Raw genomic sequence first — 19159 nt, forward strand, 5'->3', positions numbered from 1 at the left:
AAGCAGTAGTTTCTTGGCTCTCTGAAAATGTTGCCTAAGGCAGCCTGGATCCTGCCCAGCCTGCAAAAAGAGGGTCATTCACTGCTGTGGTTGCCCCAGCTGCATAGAAGTATTAAAAGGGTTTGGTCTGTCCACAGGCAGCCAGCCAAGTGTGTGGCCAAAACAACTCTAATATCCAGTAGAAAGGGATAAAAGCCAGAGACTGCTGGATTGCTTATAGCTGGAGATCAGGGGAGGATGTATGGTGGAGAGGGCACTTGACAAGGGAAATGGGTTTGGACAAACAGACATTATAGGAAAGGCTTTTCAGGCAGAGGGAACACAGAGGGTCAAGGTTTGATGGCTGGAAGACACAGGTGCTGGGAGAAGAGTTCGGCAGGGCACAAGGTACATGAAGGGAGTAATAAGAAATAAGTTTGAAAAGGTCAATTAGGATCCAATTATGGAAGGAGGGCCTTGGGCCATGCTAAAAAATTTGGACTATATTCCATAGGCAGTGGGAGCATTTTAAGATCTTAGCCAAAAAGTGGCTTAATTAAGGAAATAAACCAAAAGTTGCTCAGCACCAAGGATCAGGCATTCTACAAATGTTATCACATATAAGCCCACAGTGATCTCATGAGGTACATGACATAATCCTCATGTTGTAGTTGAGGAAATTGAAGTACAAAGAGGTTAGAAACTTGTCCAAGTCACACAGCTAAATCCTCACATAGGTACAGTTGACCCTTGAGCAACACAGATTCTAACTGTGCAGGTCCACTTATGTGCAGATTTCTTTCACTGAATACATACTACAGTACTACCCAATTGTTGGTTGAATCTGGATGTGGGGGGGCTGACTATAACGGAAGCTTTATAACCACAGGGAAAGTTGGTGCCCCTATTCCCCACGTTGTTCAAGGGTCAACTATCCTTGATATTTCCTTCTTGTATATGCTTTATGAATAAACTAAATGAGAATGTACTCCAGGAAAAGTGGAGTGAACATCAGGGCAATAAAAGGGTAATGTGAGAATACAAGAAATGATGGGATTAACCCAGAAGTCAGCTGTTTAGCAAGCCTCAAAAGAAAATGGTGTCCAATAAAATGTCAGTGAGTCCCAAGGAGAAAGACTTCTAGAAGAACATAATGCATCCAAGACACACATAAAATAAGGAAAAACCTAGATGATAAAATTGAGACATGATGGCAAAGACCTAGCTTTCTTTGCCCAAAGAGAAAAAAGGAAGCAATCAAAAACTCAGGGAAAAACAAACCACTGAACAAGAAAGTTATGGTCCAAAAATGAGACAACATAAGAGGTAAGATGCATTTGAGCAAATGTTGGCACATAAAGTAAGAAAATCTATTGGATCCTGGGGCTAAGAATATTGTTCTTGGAGTGGCACTGGTGTCTGCCTTCGGATATACAGGAAAAGAAATGTGATCATTGACCGTCACCAGGCCCTGCGCCCATTTACCCACACAAAATACACTATTCCAGTTGCTGTTTATTGGTCTTCCACTTTTAGAACGGACCGTGAACAAAAAAGGGAAAAGGTCACTATGATTTTAGGACAGGATATAATGTTACCACACTTAACAATGTAGAAATTTTAAAATAGCTGATAGAAGAGGTGAGAGGGGAAGACTAGGATGGTGATGCTAATATCCTACCTTACAGGGTAAGGTGTCAAATACAATTGAGAGCTAATGAAACAAAGTTACCAATAGAGGAACTAGATATAGTGACTGTATCAGTTAGAATTCAAGAAAAAAGGAACTGTTATGGGGAGTACACAGTCATGGGACCTGATTAAATCATCTATGTAAGCCTACTGCCTCTGTGTCTGGTGTTGGACCTGTGGTCAGCGGGACCAGCAGTGGAGAAGAAAAGATGTGAGCAAGGAAGAGGAAGGACAACCTGGAACCCACACGGACAACCTGAAACCTGTATCTGTCTCCACCTCCAATCACCATGATGTGAGTGACTTTCACCATGGAGCTGCACATGTGTCCAGCCCAGGACACAGAAGAGCTGAAGGAAAGTTGGAAGGAGTGGAGGAACCTCAGGCAGCAGGCCAACAAGGTGAGCCACTTGTCAGTGACAGATGTGAGCTGCAATGGCACCTGGCCCTGTGCCGACCTTTAGAGAGTAAAAAAGGCTGTGGCCTCACTTTCACCTTCCAAATTTTGCACAAACGTCCTTCATGGCTAACCCTAACTTGGAATCATGATGGGGAGGGAATTTTGGGAAATATAGTTCCTGCTAAGTTGCCAATGTATATACAAATTGATATCCTCTGAAAAACTGGGAGAGGGACAAGGACAATTGTTACAGGATTGGGTCCCTGGAAGCAGACATTGAGCTAGTTAGGGGCACACAATGTTTATTAGGAGTGGCACCTGTGAAGAGTGGGACCTTGCAGGACTTTGGTCTTCTCCAAAACGTCCATTGGATATTTGGTCTACAGACATTTGGTCCATGACAAAAGGTCCTTGAAATTTGGTCCTAGCCAAAATAATCCATGAATAATCCATGAATGGTCCATGTCACAGGGCTTTTGACAGGACCAAATTTCAAGGACTTTATGGCATGGACCAAATGTCTCCGTGGATGTTTTAGACAGGATCAAATATGAAAGACATTTTGGTGTGGACAGAATGTCTGCTAACCAAATGGGAAGGAAGCAGTTTGGACAGAGGGACAAGTCAAACTACGATGCAGACTCTACAAAGCCTCCTGCCACCGGCCAGGAACACCGAAGCGAGCGTTCATCATTTGAGTCCTGCATTGAGCGGAATGGCCTGACCTTATTCCCTCATGTGATGCACTGGATGCAGGCTGCCCCAGAAAGGGCATGGCCTGGGCGAGGGCGCTGTGTTACCTCTGAGGCTGACCCTAAAGGGGCTGGCAGCTGGTGGCTGTCTGCTGACCACTATTCACACGGCTGGTCTGCACGTTGGTTTTTGAAGGGAGCGCCTGGATGGCTCTTTTCCGCGTCTACCCAAGCGTACAGATGAACTAAATCCTGCTTTCTTCAAGCAGGGAAACAATAGATAAAGTTCCCTAAGGAACCACCAGGACACAGCAGGATTAGTATATTATATTACTCAGAAAGAAACTGGCAGAACCAAGAACGGCAACAGTTAGAAGCTGTTGCCTCTGGGAGACAAGACTGATTCCAAGGAGCAGTGCAACGGAGGTCTGCTTTAAATATAAGCCTTCTGTACTATTTTATTTTCCTAACCATGTGCATGTAGTTCTTCGATTAAATACTTGCAAATTTAAAATAAAATTTTGGGTTGTCTGATTCCACACTACATCCCAGAGTCATGCCCCAGGCAGGCCTATTCCGAGTGAGCACACAGAACCTTCGCTTTCTCCGGAGGCACAGGCACAGCTGTGAGTGTCTGGCTGTGGCTTGGCAGGCGGTACCTGGCCCATCCATTCCCAAGGTGGGAAGCTGGCCAAGTCCTTCATCTCATGGCCTAAGTGGACTGGTGCCCGGGCCATGAGAGTGGGGGAGATACCAGCCCCCGCATTGTGCTGGCTTGGGGCCCTCTCCATTTCTACTGGAGAACTGCTGAATTTGCCATCACTGAGAAGAGGAGTGCACTTTTGCATATCCGGGCCCCTCCCAAACCTTCACATCTATGATTCAGAATCCGAGGAGCAGAGCCTGACACCTGGAGAAGGTCAGCAGTCGGTTGGCACGGGAAGACCGGCTGGTCCAGTGTGAAGTACTCCTTGAAGGATGGCTGGACCAGTGGTTAATGTGGGAGGATCGCTTGGTCAGATGATGTCCCTTATTTTTTAAAAAACTTTTTTTTTAAATTTACTAATGGACTACAACTACTGTACAGGAAGTTAGGAAAATAAAGGCAGGTTGGCCATAACTCCACGTGCCCCCCAACTCAGTCATTACTTCCTTGCCATATTTTCTCTCACTTCATTCTCCTCTACATCCATCTTTATTTTTTTTTAATCTAGTGGTCATCACACTGTGCATAAATTTGGACACTTGCATCTTTTGCTAAATTTATATCATAAGCATTTTCCATGGTGTTACCTAAGCTTCATAACTATCAGTTTAAATAGCTGCGTAAAATGAGGCCAGGGATTTTTGTCCCAGAATCTAATAGCACAGGTCCCTGGTGCAGAGTAGACAATTCATACATTTTTTTAATGAACAGAATGCATGATTAGGCCATAATCTGTCTTACTATCCTCTTACTGTGAGGTATTTAAGGAATTTGTTTCCAGTTCTTCAAACACATTGTCTTATGTCTCTCTCCTAGACAGCCTTCTTTTTTCAATCAATTTCCCCAACAAACCCTTACACTCTGCTCTATGCTGGCCTCTCCCAAATCACACAGACTCTGTCCTTCATTTATCATAAGTCAACCTGGGTGTGGGGAACAAGCACCAGTGCCTGGCAGTGGGTTACACGAGGAAAAGCAAATCATGTTAATGGGTAGGTTAGCAGAGTGGGGAGCCCTGGGCCCATCTGAGCTGGGGCCCTCCATGTACTTCAGAGGCAGTGTGTTCTGTCAACACCGCTGTCGCCATCAAGTACCCTTCGTCCTGAAATAGTGGCCCAGGCCCTGCCAGTTATTTCATCTCAGTGCTTACGGTTTTCATGTGAATTTAAACATTCAAACATCATGAGCATGAAACATAAACACTCAACCCGCCCTGGCATTTTAATGAGGTTCAACTGGGTTCAACACGTCCCATTACTTACAATTGTGTGAAAGCTTTTCGCCCCAGATCACTTCCTTAGGTCTGGCCCACTATGGCCAAGACAAACTTTGTGTTTTCTGAGCACTTTAAATTTGGGGGAGAATTATTCTGGGCAGATGGTGAGCTCCCACAGGGTCCTCCTCGGCTCTGCTTAGCTAGACCAATGGTTTAACTGAGTCTCTCCAAAACTCCTTAAGAGGAAATGACTGAGTGATAAACCATGATCAGAGACCATCACTCACTCACCCCGACATTGCTCCCCACGCACCCTTGCCTTGCTCCTGCGGTTTTCAAATCATAGCCACATCTGCAGCTCTTAGATGCTTGCCATGGAGCAAGGAAAGAGTTCTTAATATTCCCATCTGACAGATGTGGCAACTGAGCCCTAGAAAGATAAGGTGACCTGTGTAAGACCACGAAATGAAGAACTGGTTGTCCAAGGTTCCCTCTACTAAGCATATCTAGGTATAGACTAAGCTGCCATAACAAAGACACTTAAAAATGCCCAGTACACAGACAGGTGGTCCAGGCCATTAGGTGACGCTGCCCTCCTCAACACACAGCTCCCATTGCTGAGTCCAAGATGGCTTCTCCAGGTATCCTCACCGCCTGATGTAGGAAGGGGGAAAGGGCAGGGGAGTGGTCATGCATTCATTTTATTTTTTTAAATTTCATTGATAAATATTTTATTATGAAAATCTAAAATGTAACAACTTTTTAGAAATATAACAGCAATGCCATTACCACACCTAAAATTAGGTAAATAATAGCTTAATATAGTCACTGTTCATTTTTTCTGATTGTCTCACAAAAATGTTTTAACAGTTGTTTTGTTTGAATATGAATCCAATAAAGCCTAGCATTTAGTTGATGTTTCTTCAGTTTTTTAAAATGTATAGTTTCTCTATTCTCTATTTTTCCTTGCAAATTATTTGCTGAAGAAATGGGATTTTTCAGTTCTGTAACTTTTAAATAGTATTATATTAGATATTAATAAAGTCGTACTTTATGCATACAATCTGAAAGAATTCAAATAACTCAAATTTTTTTTTTTTTTTTTGCGGTATGCAGGCCTCTCACTTTTGTGGCCTCTCCCATTGTGGAGCATAGGCTCCGGATGTGCAGGCTCAGCGGCCATGGCTCACGGGCCCAGCTGCTCCGTGGCATGTGGGATCTTCCCGGACCGGGGCACAAACCCATGTCCCCTGCATCGGCAGGTGGACTCTCAAACACTGCGCCACCAGGAAGCCCTAATAATTTTTTAAAGAATCATGTAATTAAAGAATAATGATGTCTGATAGCCAACTTTGTTTCCAGTAACGTAATGTGGTGATCCTACTTTTTACTTTTAGTCGATGAAATGATTGCTCTTATTTTTAGAGATAAATGTTTAAAGTTTGTATTAATTAATTTATTCCTTATTTCTGATTTTTTAATATAAGGAACATGTTCTTAAATAGTGTAAGCTTGGGGCTTCCCTGGTGGCGCAGTGGTTAAGAATCCGCCTGCCAATGCAAGGGACACAGGTTCGAGCCCTGGTCCGGGAAGATCCCACATGCCGTGGAGTAACTAAGCCCGTGTGTCACAACTACTGAGCCTGTGCTCTAGAGCCCACAAGCCACAACTACTGAGCCCGCATGCTACAACTACTGAAGCCCACGCGCCTAGAGCCTGTGCTCTGCAACAAGAGAAGCCATCGCAGTGAGAAGCCCGCGCACCATAAAGAAGAGTAGCCCGTGATCGCCTCAACTAGAGAAAGCCCACGGACCGCAACAAAGACCTAACACAGCCAAAAAACTATAAATAAATAATAAAATAAATAAATTTATTAAAAATAAATAAATAGTGTAAGCTTATTAGTTTACAGTTAATTTTATTATATGTTCATTAGTCATTCACAGCAAAATAAATTCCAATTAGTAAATTCTAGTTTTCTATTGTGTATATATATATATATATATATCTTTTGGCTTTATCCAATAAGTTTATTTTAGATAAATTTATTCTATGTACAATACAGGCTTGAAAACTGCAGTGATCTGATATACATATACAACTGGGAAACCAAAGTAGAAATTCTGTGTTTCAAATATAAACTATAGATTTTATGTAAAATAAAGGATTTTTTAAAGTTTTACCCAAAGCAAATCAAACGAATAAAAAGGAGATTAATACCAAAGATTAACAAGGTTAATGTTACAAAGAACTACAAAATTAAATCCCAAATGTGCAATGCTTGCTATTACAGTTCCAGGTTCTCTTGTGACATTTGAAAATGTTAAACATTTTTTTAAGCATCTTTATTGGAGTATAATTGCTTTACAATGTTGTGTTAGTTTCTGCTTTATAACAAAGTGAATCAGCTGTATGTATACATATATCCCCATATCTCTTCCCTCTTGCATCTCCCTCCCACCCTCCCTATCCCACCCCTCTGGGTGGTCACAAAGCACAGAGCCGATCTCACTGTGCTAATGAATTCCTTTTAGGATCATGCATTCCTTTTATGGCCAACTCACTCCTACTCACACCCCAGTGGCTGCAACACAGGTGTATGGACATACCAAGTAGCCAGGGAGGCTGGGTGGCGTGTGTCTGGTTCAAACTCAGTTCTATTATCAAACAAAAGGGATCGGATATCAGTGGACAATCAGTGCACTCCAGCATGTACATTATGGGTGACCCCAAAGGTGGTAGATGAGGGAAGCTCGGGGGGAGCTCAGTCTCAGCAGCTCTGAGTTTGCTCCCTAGTCACTCAGTAGAGCTCATGGCCAGCCTCTCTTGGCCAGAGGATCTGGTTATGATCCATACTATACTGGGCTCAGCACACACGCAAAAATATGCATGGGGCTTCCCTGGTGGCGCAGTGGTTAAGAATCCGCCTGCCAATGCAGGGGACACGGGTTTGAGCCCTGGTCCGGGAAGATCCCACATGCCACAGAGCAACTAGGCCCGTGCACCACAACTACTGAGCCTGCGCTCTAGAGCCCGCGAGCCACAACTACTGAGCCCACACACCACAACTACTGAAGCCTGCGCGCCTAGAGCCCGTGCTCCGCAGCAAGAGAGCCACCGCAATGAGAAGCCTGCTCACCGCAACGAAGAGTAGCCCCTGCTTGCCACAACTAGAGAAAGCTCGCGCACAGCAAAGAAGATCCAATGCAACCAAAATAAATAAATTAAATAAATAAATTTTTTTAAAAAATGCATGGAAACTGGCTTTGCCCACTAGTAGCTCACATTTTAAGAGGCAACAAACATAAATAGGACATGCTGACCAGAGAACAAAGTATGAAACCAATAGATGACTGAATGGCAAAACATAGACAGATACCAGGCAAGGGTTTCCCTGCCAAGGGGCCAGGGCATCTAAGGATAAAGTGGAAATCCCTGAACCAGTCCTCAAGCTTCGCCTCCTTCCCACCTTCCATTTCCCGCCACCTCCCCTGAGCACTGAGTCTCCCCACTCTAAGCAGCTCACCATTCCTCCTCTAAGTACACCCTGCACTTACCTTTTTCCTTTGCTCTGCTAGTCTAGCTCAGAAAGCATCTCCTCAGCAAGAGTTCCTGAATCTCTCAAACAAAAATGAGTCACTTTTATCTCTATAATCCCAAAGCACTTTTTTATATGCAGATCACATCACTTATCACATTGCTTGTACTGTAATCAGTTGGGCATAAATGTGTCACTCCACCCTGTCTAGAATAAGACTTTCACCAAATCTTGTACACCCAGTGCTTAACACAGTATCTGGGAAATAGTGAGGGTTAAACAAATGAGTGGCCCTTCAAATGACCCTTAAAATTGTGTCATATTTATCACCATACACCTGGTGCCCAATATAGGCACAATGCCTGGCTTATAGTTGGTGCTCAATAAATGGAGTTTGATTGACTTAACTTGAACTTAAAGAGAAGTGCAATCAGGCACAGCAAAGACAGGTCCCAGAAGACACAACTCACATGGTTGCCAACCCAGTCCTGTTGTACCAATGGGATTTTCAGAGTCTGTAGCTCCCATATGTCCAGTTTGGTCTGCCCAGCAGATGCGAGGCTTATGGTGCATTTGGTGAAGGTTGTCTGGGGCTGGGACCAACCATGCTGCACTTTAGGCTCCCATTACTTTTCTTTCCCCATGCTCACTCCCCAAGGCTCAGTCCTTAGCCTGGGTCGCTGGTCCCATCCTCCATTCCCAGGGAGACTCAGGTCATCAACAGAGCTCTACTGGATCACTTTATATTCAGTGCCTCTTGGGTGCCAAGCACAGAGCTCGGCACTAAGGTGGAGCAGTGAACTAGACAGATATGATCCCTGCCCACAGGGCATGTAACACCTAGCAAGGGCTCACACTAAGTAAATGACCCCAAAGTGACATGGTCAGGTGTGCTTGTCACCTTGAGAGCAGCAGAGGCCTTCAGGACACCAGGCACTCCACACTCAGCCTGTCTCCCCTCCTGAACTGGGATTCAGAGAACCTGAGTGAGAGTCCACCATCAGAGTTCCAGACCTGCCGCCTGCCAGCCAAGGGCACATCCCTTATCCTCTCCAAACCTGTCCCCTCATCTGTAAAATGAGGTCAGTAACAACACCTGTTCTGCCTTCCTTTCTGGGTTAGATGAGGACTAAATAAGGTATGTGAAAGGGCTTTGTAAGCTGTAATAAATGTTACTTATTACTGTTGTTGTAATTAGTATTATTATTCCCAAGTAACCCTTCCTCCTGATTTTTCCCTCTGATTGTCATGGGTGCCAACATTCTCCCAGTCCCGTGGCCTAAGCTTATCTGTTGTTTCTGTCTCCCCAAACATATTCTCCCCTTCATCAGACACCGAAGCTCAGCTGGTTTCCCTGAGGAGCACATGCTTCCTCCATCCCCCTGGCTACAGTGATTGGCTCAGAGAATGGGCATATGACCCAAGCCAGCCAGTAGGAGTCCTTCTGGGATTTTCCCACCAAAGCTGTGAAAGAAACGGTCCCTTTCTGCTGAGAGGATCTGATGCTGGGGTTCCAGCAACGCCTGATACCATCGTGTGGAGAAAGCTTGTCTGAAGAATAAGCCAAGCAGAGAAAGACTTTCATGGATCAAGCTGTTCATAAAGCCAGATGTAATCCCGGATTTCCCAGGCACTCAAATGTAGGTAAGCCGTCTTGTATATAAGCTGATTGAGTTGGGTTTCTATCAACTAAAAATGGAAGACTCCTGACCAATTCAAGACTCAAAACTTAGGTGATATGTTCTATTTGTCCATTGCTTTCAACTCCAGCCTTTGATCTATTGGAGCTTGTAAACAGAGTCCTTTCCGCTACATAGTTCTGCCACCATCCTGGCCAGACCCTCTTTGTCTCATACCTGGAGGCTGCCTGGTGGGGAGAGCTGAGGGATTAGAGCCAGACAGCCCTGGAGTGAATCTCGGCTCCGTTACTTACTCATCAGTCGTGTGATCTTGGGCGTCTGTGGCCCTCAGCATTTTCCTCTGTAAAGTGGGACGAATAACCCATACCATGCATGGCTCTTGTGAGTATGAAATGAAAAGATATCTAATAGGGCCTGGCGGAGGCTCAGTAAGAGGCAGCTATTATCACCATAACAATATAGTGGCCTCCTAGCTCCGTCAGTAGGGGGAAGGCAATGCATTGATCCTGTTTTCACTGGGGGGCCCTGACATTAAAAAATGGCCATAGCTCAGTCTGAGAAAATGGGGCCCAGGCAGCTTGGATGCTCGGGAGCCACTGGGGCAGAACAAGAGTTGATGGAGCTGCTGGAGGAATGACGCTTGGGCAGGGATAGTCTCCCAACAACAAGGGGAGGGGCCTTGGGTAAAGAAGTCCCAGCCACCAAGCAGCCAATCAGAGGCAAGTGCCTGAAGAGGCCAGGCCAGATGAGGTCAGAACTGGGATAAAGGACTGGTCCTCAGATATAAGGAGAATCCTCTCCCAGGAGACACTGAGGGTGGGGTCAGTGCTTAGGAACTTAGTACATTCATGACTTGCGATGTGTGTATAGTTTTGTAGGCTCTCTGCAAAACACCAAACTTGGGATCTACCCTTTCCTTTTATTGACCTCGGGTCTGGCTTATTGCTCCTAAAGGAGGAGAAGAGCACTGGGACTCCAACCTCATTTGCAGTGGATGAGCTCTGTGACCTTGGGAAAGCAGTTTCCCTTCTCTGGGCCTTGGTTCCTTCACCACTTGAGGGGGATGGCAGGTCCCTTCCAAAGCTAACAGGCCATCTCCAAGCCCTAAGGGGTTAATCAGGCTGGCCAGGCCCCACTACCTGAGACCACACCAGAGCTTTTGTTCTCAAAGAATCCAAGATAGGGCAGGGGGAGGGAGCAGCCTCCTCAATTTCCGTAGCTGTTTAATCTAAGAGAAATGATGAGGTGTGCAATGAAGGTGGGTAGCCCTGGGGACATTCTCCGCACTGGACAGTGCTGCCTCTGTGACAGCTCCACATGGAGAAAGGTGAACCTCAAGCTACAGGGTGACCGTCCCTGTGTAACAGCTTTCCATTTGTTTACCAAAAAAATATTGCTCCATCATAAAAATTCCCAAAATAGTTCCTTCCCTGGCCAGACTGACTGGCGGGCGCCCAGCTCGGGAGCCCAGCCTTGCTGGAGACACACTCTGAGCGAGGCACAATTAGCCGGGAAAGTTGGGGGCTGCAGTTCGAAGACCACCAGCCCCACACATCCTGCGGGGTGCGGCTGGGGGGGTTAGAGCCACAGAATCGTCTCTCTGGGGGGATCTGGGCAGTGACAGGATTTTCTGAGGCTCAGCAAGTTTATTTTTAGCTAAGAAGGGCTTCCTCTGCTCTAAGGGGATTGGCGGGTGGATCTCACTGGCTGAAGGTGGAACAAATGCTTTGCTCTCTGCTGGAATTCTCTCTCTCACACTCGTACTCTGGCACCTTCTCATCCCACAGTTCTCGACTTAAAGCAGCTCTTCAGAGAGCCTTTCTCTTAAAGCCCTCCCCTGAAACGACCCAAATGAGGGCTTCAGCTATCCAGTCTCAAAAGGTTCTTCCTTTTCCCTTGGGAGAACTTACCACAGTTCGTACTTACAAATATGAACGTCAGTCTTTCCCACAGGTTGTAAGGCTCTTGGGCAGAGAATGTTGCTTAGTACTTATCCCCAGTACCTTGCACATAGTAGGTGCTCAGTAAGTATCTTTTCCATTTACAGAATGACTTAATAACTTGTTTGAGATTTAGAAAAGCCAAATAACTTGTCCAAGGTCATGTAGCTCACAAGTGCCAGAAGTGGGATTTGAACCCAGGCCTGTCTGATTCTAAAACCCAGGTCTTAACCCCACTGTCCTGCTCCACTGGATCCACAGGGCTGGACAAATCACCGAATGAGAGGGCATGGAGCAGCCATAGTTGTGTCTTCTCTTTCACTTTCTTCCTGCCCCCATGGCAGGGAGGAAGGAGGGTATACAGACTGCCCCCAAGAAGACTCAATACTTATCCCAGTGCTTCACATATAATAGGCGCTCAATAAGTAAGTGTTGGGCGAATGTTCCCTTGCCAGGGACCCCAGACATCTCCCAGGGGCATACCAGTCTTGTGGGGACCTGTTTCTATCTGTGAATGAGAAAGTGAGGGAGAAGGACATATAAAAATGATTCTAGGGCTTCCCTGGTGGCGCAGTGGTTGAGAGTCCGCCTGCTGATGCAGGGGACACGGGTTCATGCCCTGGTCCGGGAAGATCCCACATGCCGCGGAACGGCTGGGCCCGTGAGCCATGGCCGCTGAGCCTGCGCGTCCGGAGCCTGTGCTCCGCAACGGGAGAGGCCACAACAGTGAGAGGCCCGGGTACCGCAAAAAAAAAAAAAAAAAAAAAGATTCTATTCCATCCCTCCAACCTATCTCTCCTCCTGCCCACCACCCCAAATAGGAAAGTGACCCAGAGTTAAGAGCCACCTTCACCAACAACTTGCTGCGGCAGCTAAGAGCTTCCAGGCTGGATTTCCAAGCAAAAGTGGGCAGGCCCTTCCTGGTCTCCTCAAAGTTCCTGCTTTTATACCTAGACCTCCTCCATTCCAACCACCCCATACCGTACACAAAGCTTTCTTAACTTTACGTGAAGTGGGAATAAATTCACCTTAGAATTCAATAAATTCAATTCAATTAATTAATGAATCCACCTTAGAATAAAATGCTAATTTTATTGATCTAGAATATGCAATCTAAGTGAATATAATGGCTTGCCTTGCAAACCCAGCTCTAAGACAAGCCCCCTCACCACATCCGGGGAGGAGAGAGAAAGAAACAGTGAGAGAAACAGAGAGAAGGCAATCTGCAGAGTAAAGATCTTCCTCAGGCCATTCCACTCAGTGAGTAGAGGCTCCAGGGAATGCAGAGCAAGATGACAGATACTCCCTCAGCAGCTGGTTTCAGTTCCCACAAAGCTTAGCACCTTTTCAGCACCTTGAGTGGATTCTGATGTATGAACATGTGTATCTTTTCATATATCTTGGCCCCTAAATTCAAGGCAACTACTTTGTGATACACAAAGCCACATATATCCCATTCTAGTAGGGAAGTAGTCTTCAAGGGGTAATTTTAGGGGACATGATTTTCTTCTTTACATATGACTTTAGAACCTGACCTTCACTTAGCATCCAACAATATTGCCATTCACATTCACTGTGGGGAAATCAGACCATAGATCCAAACAAGATAAAAACAATCTCCTGGAATCTTACCATTCAGGATAACCACTATGTGTTTCTGAGGCGCTTTCCTCAAGGCAAGTGTGTACAAATGTGTATTTATTATATCCATATTTTCTAAACGGAAAACTGGAAAGAAGATAGTCTTTTGAAATCTACAAGTTATGATTTTTTTTCAAAGTCTTTTCTTTAAGAATACAGTGGGCTTGATTCTTTCCTTTTCAAACTCCTGTTTGTACTCAGGGCCAGTTTTCCACACTGTTAATATTTGTACCAGAAAGCTCCTTGGCATCCTCAGTTCTAAGCAGGTGAGAGTCAGAATCACTCCCAATGGAAAAGGGGCCAAAGGAACCGGGATGAATCTTTTCCTTCTTCCCAATTTGGCCTCTGGTTAGTCCTGTAGGGAAGCAGGCCCAAGAAGACTGAATCACATCCATAAATCATGCCTCTGCTCTGTCTCCCCCTCCCCCTGACGCTGAGCCATCATCACTGTGGTACAAAGGATACCATGTACAATTGGGTCCAGATGGTACCCAATGCTTGTGCCATCTGGAAACAGGTAAGCTCATCACCATTTCCTCTTGAGACTAGGTGACCCAGAGAGAAACAGAAGGAACACTTAGACTGAGAGGGGATTTAGGAAATAGACACCCTCCCATTGCCCCATTCAAACCATTTCTAGATGAGAAGGAAGCGATCATTTTGGCAGAGCTGAGGATGGGAGAAGAGCAGAGCGTCTGCACAGCATCCCCGGCCTCCTTGCCTCTCCTCCTGCACCTCATTCTCACCGCCTGCCTACCCTGCCACCCAGGATACCTCCTACCACGGCCACTTCCGCGAGTTCCCACTTGAAAGAAGGCATCCAGCAGGTGGGCATGTCCCTGTCTCAGGGTGAGGAAGCCCAAGCTATGCGTACCTGGATTGACGGTGTTAGATGAGTTGCCTGAGTGGCATTTTGATGGTTCTAGTACTTTTCAGTCTGAAGCTCCAACAGTGACAAGTATCTCACCCTTGCTGCCATGTTTCAGGACCTTTTCTGCAAGGACCCCAAGCTGGTGTTCTGTGAAGTCTTCAAATACAACCGAAAGCCCACAGAGACCAATTGAAGGCACACCTGTAAATGGGTCACAGACATGGTGAGCAACCAGCACCCCCGGTTTGGAATGGAGCAGGAATATATTCTCATGGGCACAGACGAACACCCCTTTGGTTGGCCTTCCAGCCACTTCCCTGGGCCCCAATGTCCATATGACTGTGGTGTGGGAGAAGACAAAGCCTGTGGCAGGGATATTGTGCAGGCTTACCACCAGGCCTGCTCGTACACTTGTGTTAAGATTTCAGGGACGGAATGCCGAGGTCATTCCTGCCTGGTGGGAATTCCAGATAGGACCCTGTGAAGGAATGGATATGAGACATCATTTCTGGGTGGCCCGTTTCATCTTGTGGCATGTATTTGAAGACTTTGGAATGACAGCAACCTTTGATCCTAAGCCCATTCCTGGCACATGGAATGGTGCAGGCTGCCACACTAACTTCATCACCAAGGCCATGAGAGAGGACAATGGTCTGAAACACCTTGAGGAGGCCATTGAGAAACTGAGCAAGCAGTACCTGCATCTGAGCCTACGATCCCAAGGGGGACCTGGACAATGCCCGGCACCTAACTCGACTCCACGAAACCTCCAACTTCAATGACTTTTCTGCCGGCGTGGCCAACCCTGGAGCTAGCATCCACATTCCCAGGACTGTCGGCCAGAAGAAGGGTTACTGGGAATACCATCACTCCTCTGCCAACTGCGACCCCTTTTCAGTGACAGAAGCCCTCATCTGCACATGTCTTCTCAATGGAACTGGCAATGGGCCCATCCAGTACAAAACCTAAGTGGACTAGACTTGCCGCCATCAAACGCCTCCTAATACTACATCCCGCTCCTACTCTCGTCCGTCTCTCCATTGTCCTAATAGCTGTAACTCAAAGGATGGGGTATCAAGGTCTTTTTTTATTCCTAAAAAAAAGGAAAAGAGAGAGTTTGAAGAGCAGCAGGGTTCAGTGTTTAGTGATACCTAGCAAAAAAAAAAAAAAAAAGTTCAACACACTATGTATTTTGTAAGGGCCTGCTTCCATTTTGCTTTGCTTTCTTCAGTATTTGGTGGTTGCAAATCTAGTCCAAGATGGGCTGTGCATTTGCAAAATCAGTGGTTTTGATTAAGTATTTGGACTTTGATCTTTGAATGGAATTAACCTTAAAAAGAAAATAGTGCTGCTTAGATGAAAGAAATTACCAGAAATCTCCCCTGGGCGGAGAGTCGAGTTACTTCTACCCCATGGCCAAGTGACTACTAAGAAATTTGATAATTACCTTTTCAGTTAGAATAGCACATATTCACTGCTCAGATTCAAGAATTTGTTTAAAAATGCAACTATAAATAGTGCAGGTACTTCCAGTTTCTAACATCAGTCTTGCAAATTTCCTGTACTTATGAATAGCCTGTTGTTCAAGCCACCCAACCACAGTCAGCAAATGGACTCGCGTGAGCTAGCACCCCTTCACCACCTTTGTATTTATTTAAGCAACTTGCTCTCAGAATAATTTAAGATGACTTTTTAAAATTACATGCAATATAATAAAGCAAAACAATAGATATACAAGAAAGATTTTAAAGGGGAAAACAAGAAAAAAAACAGAAGATGAACATGCTAAGGGTGAAATTCAGTTCTGCAGGTTATGAGGATCTGTACGCTGGCTCAAGATTGCTTCAAATTTGAATATAAGCAGGGACTTCTCCAGTGGCGCAGTGGTTAAGAATCCGCCTGCCAATGCAGGGGACATGGGTTCAATCCCTGTTCCAGGAAGATCCCACATGCCGCGAAGCAACTAAGCCCGTGAGCTGCAACTACTGAGCCCTCATGCTGCAACTACTGAGCCCTCATGCTGCAACTACTGAAGCCCGTATGCTGCAACTACTGAAGCCCACATGCCCAGAGCCCCTGCTCCGCGACAAGAGAAGCCACCGCTTGCCACAACTAAAGAAAGCCCATGTGCAGCAAGGATGATTCAAGGCAGCCAAAAAAAAAAAAAAATTGAATATAAGCAGAAAAAGGGGGAGACATGGTCAGTTATATGATCTATAGTGTCCATAAAATAAAAGCCAGGTGTTTAGGGGAAAAACAACTATTCCTGGAATGAAAAACTAAGAGAAATTTCTTCCATGGCTCCTCATAAAGAAAACATTCTTACCACAGATATGACAAGGAGTTCCATAAGTCCTTCTCTTACAACCTCTCGATGTAGGCTGATGACTTCTTCAGAAATCTGAGTTTGTTAAAAAGCATTTCCACTGGAGACCGAAAGCACATGGTTCAGATCCACAGCTGGTGTGATTCAAAGAGAGATTTTTTTTTTTTTTTTTTTTTTTTTTTTTTGCGATACACGGGCCTCTCACTGTTGTGGCCTCTCCCGTTGCGGAGCACAGGCTCCGGACGCACAGGCTCAGCGGCCATGGCTCACGGGCCCAGCCACTCCGCGGCATGTGGGATCTTCCCGGACCGGGGCACGAACCCGTGTCCTCTGCATTGGCAGGCGGACTCTCAACCACTGCGCCACCAGGGAAGCCCTCAAAGAGAGATTTTAAGAACTGAAAGAATACATAAACTGTATAACCTTCAGACCATCCTCATCAAATTTTATTTCTCTAAACCAAGCATTTGTAAGCATTGTATGCACGAGTTTATGGATGTTTTGCCCCTAGCACTTGTGATGCTAGTTAAACATCACTCTATTTGCTTTAACTTGAGCCAAGTCAGGGGTAGGGTCAATGTCCCTGCTGGATAGTGCAGGGAAGTGACCACACCTCATCCCCACCAACCCTTTCTCCTCTTACAGGGAAAAGTTACAATGTCACGTTCTCTCTTTTGCCCCCTTTACTAACCATTCAAGGTCTAATTGGGCCCATCTCAGGATAGCTTTCTCATGCATTACTGCTTTTAGACAAGTAGAGCTCATGCCCCCCTCTTTTGCCCCAGACCCCATACCTTCTCTTTGGGGTGCTCTCCAGTCCCTCTGCCCACCCTATCTTCTTCCCACTCCCCAAACATATGGGGTTGACCAGATATCCTGAGGGATTCCAGAATTCATGTCTATGGAGTTGTCCTGGTTGGGTCCAGGTTTCAGGAGGACATCAGTGAAAGCAGATAACTCCTGCTGGCTAACAAGATATTCCTTTCATGGGATTGCATGGGTCTGGGCTTCTGGAATGGTGCTGACATTCTGATTTGAAGTGACTCACTCACATCAGACACAGGGAGAGTACAGGGCTCTGGGCTATCAGGAATCACCACTGACCATGAGGGTTGAGCCGTGTAGGTGCGCTGTGCACCAGTTCTCTTCTGCTCCTTCCCCTTCCCCCCACCAAAAAGCAATTCAGTGCCAGGGGACCCACACACAGCGGGCGTTGCTGCTGACGTACACAGGCAGTTTATTTGTCCACTTTCTTCCAACTCCTACCTAGTGATCTCAGGAGGCACAATGTTTCCCTCTTTCTCCACTTTATTCCATTTGTCAACAAAAGCCCAAGCCCTAATCACATCTGATCAACTTAAACAGTGTGGCTAATAATAATGCCTTACAGGGGCTTCCCTGGTGGCGCAGTGGTTGAGAGTCCGCCTGCCGATGCAGGGGACGCGGGTTCGTGCCCTGGTCCGGGAAGATCCCTCATGCCGCGGAGCGGCTGGACCTGTGAGGCGTGGCCGCTGAGCCTGCGCGTCCGGAGCCTGTGCTCCGCAGCAGGAGAGGCCACAACAGTGAGAGGCCCGCGTACCGCAAAAAAAAAAAAAAAAAGAAGAAGAATGCCTTACAGAAGAAAGAGAAAGCCACAAGTGTAAAAGTCAAATTAACCATACTCAAATACCAGAACCATCAACACCCCAACCCCTTAGAATATCTAAAGGTCCCATCCACAGTTCTCACAAAGCCTTCATCTACCTGCACTTCTAATAAAACTGCTCACCCTCACCACCAACATTCATGATAATTAAAAATGAATTCTTATTTGGTTTTATAGCTCTTCTATTTAAGCACAGTTGGTGAAAAAGCAGTGTTTCATACTTGTACTAATTCAAAACAGGCAATATTTCAAATATATATGTAGTTAAATAAGTTTCAAGGATTAACTAAACCACATAGCCATACATGACATGGGTTTTTTGGGGAAATGTATTCCCTGTTCCCATCACCACTTTATAATTGAACTTCTGGTATAGCAAGTTGGGTACTTCCTATCCAATGTCACCTACACACACGAAAAGCACAAATTAGGAACTCTGGCCAGCACTAGCGATGAATCATGCCTGAATATCTAAAGAAGGACAGACTCTTCCAGAAGCGGTCACTTCTGGAAGCAATGAATTCTTCCAGAAATTCATTTGAGATATCAGTGCGACAAAAGCAATTACAACAAAAATCCTTTGATAGTGTGTACACATGTCCACACAACGCACCCACGCAGGTATCCACACATACCGCACAAAGATTTCTGAGGTGTGAGGGTTGGATCAGGCATTAAAGCACTGACAATTACCACAGGTTCAGGTTTATTATATTAAGACTTGTACTTGGGAGCATGGGCTTGCATTGTCTCTCCGAGAAAGTGATACAGACATTGGGAAGAGCTGTATTCTTTTCCTTGCAGGCTATTAAGAATATTTAAACCTCTTACCAAAAAAATATATTGCTCATACTTTTGCTCATGAAAACATAG

General features: G+C 45.6%; 1 pseudogene across 1 annotated transcript; it reads left to right on the forward strand.

The window, feature by feature from the left end:
• Window positions 1–1982: 1982 nt before the first annotated feature.
• On the forward strand, window positions 1983–15284 carry LOC307182303 (glutamine synthetase-like; annotated as a pseudogene). The gene is made up of 2 exons: window positions 1983–2083; window positions 14214–15284. The product of its transcript is annotated as a glutamine synthetase-like (transcript).
• Window positions 15285–19159: the final 3875 nt, after the last annotated feature.

This window comes from Stenella coeruleoalba (assembly GCF_951394435.1).
Source record: "Stenella coeruleoalba genome assembly, chromosome: 2".
In the NCBI taxonomy this organism is placed as follows: domain Eukaryota; kingdom Metazoa; phylum Chordata; class Mammalia; order Artiodactyla; family Delphinidae; genus Stenella; species Stenella coeruleoalba.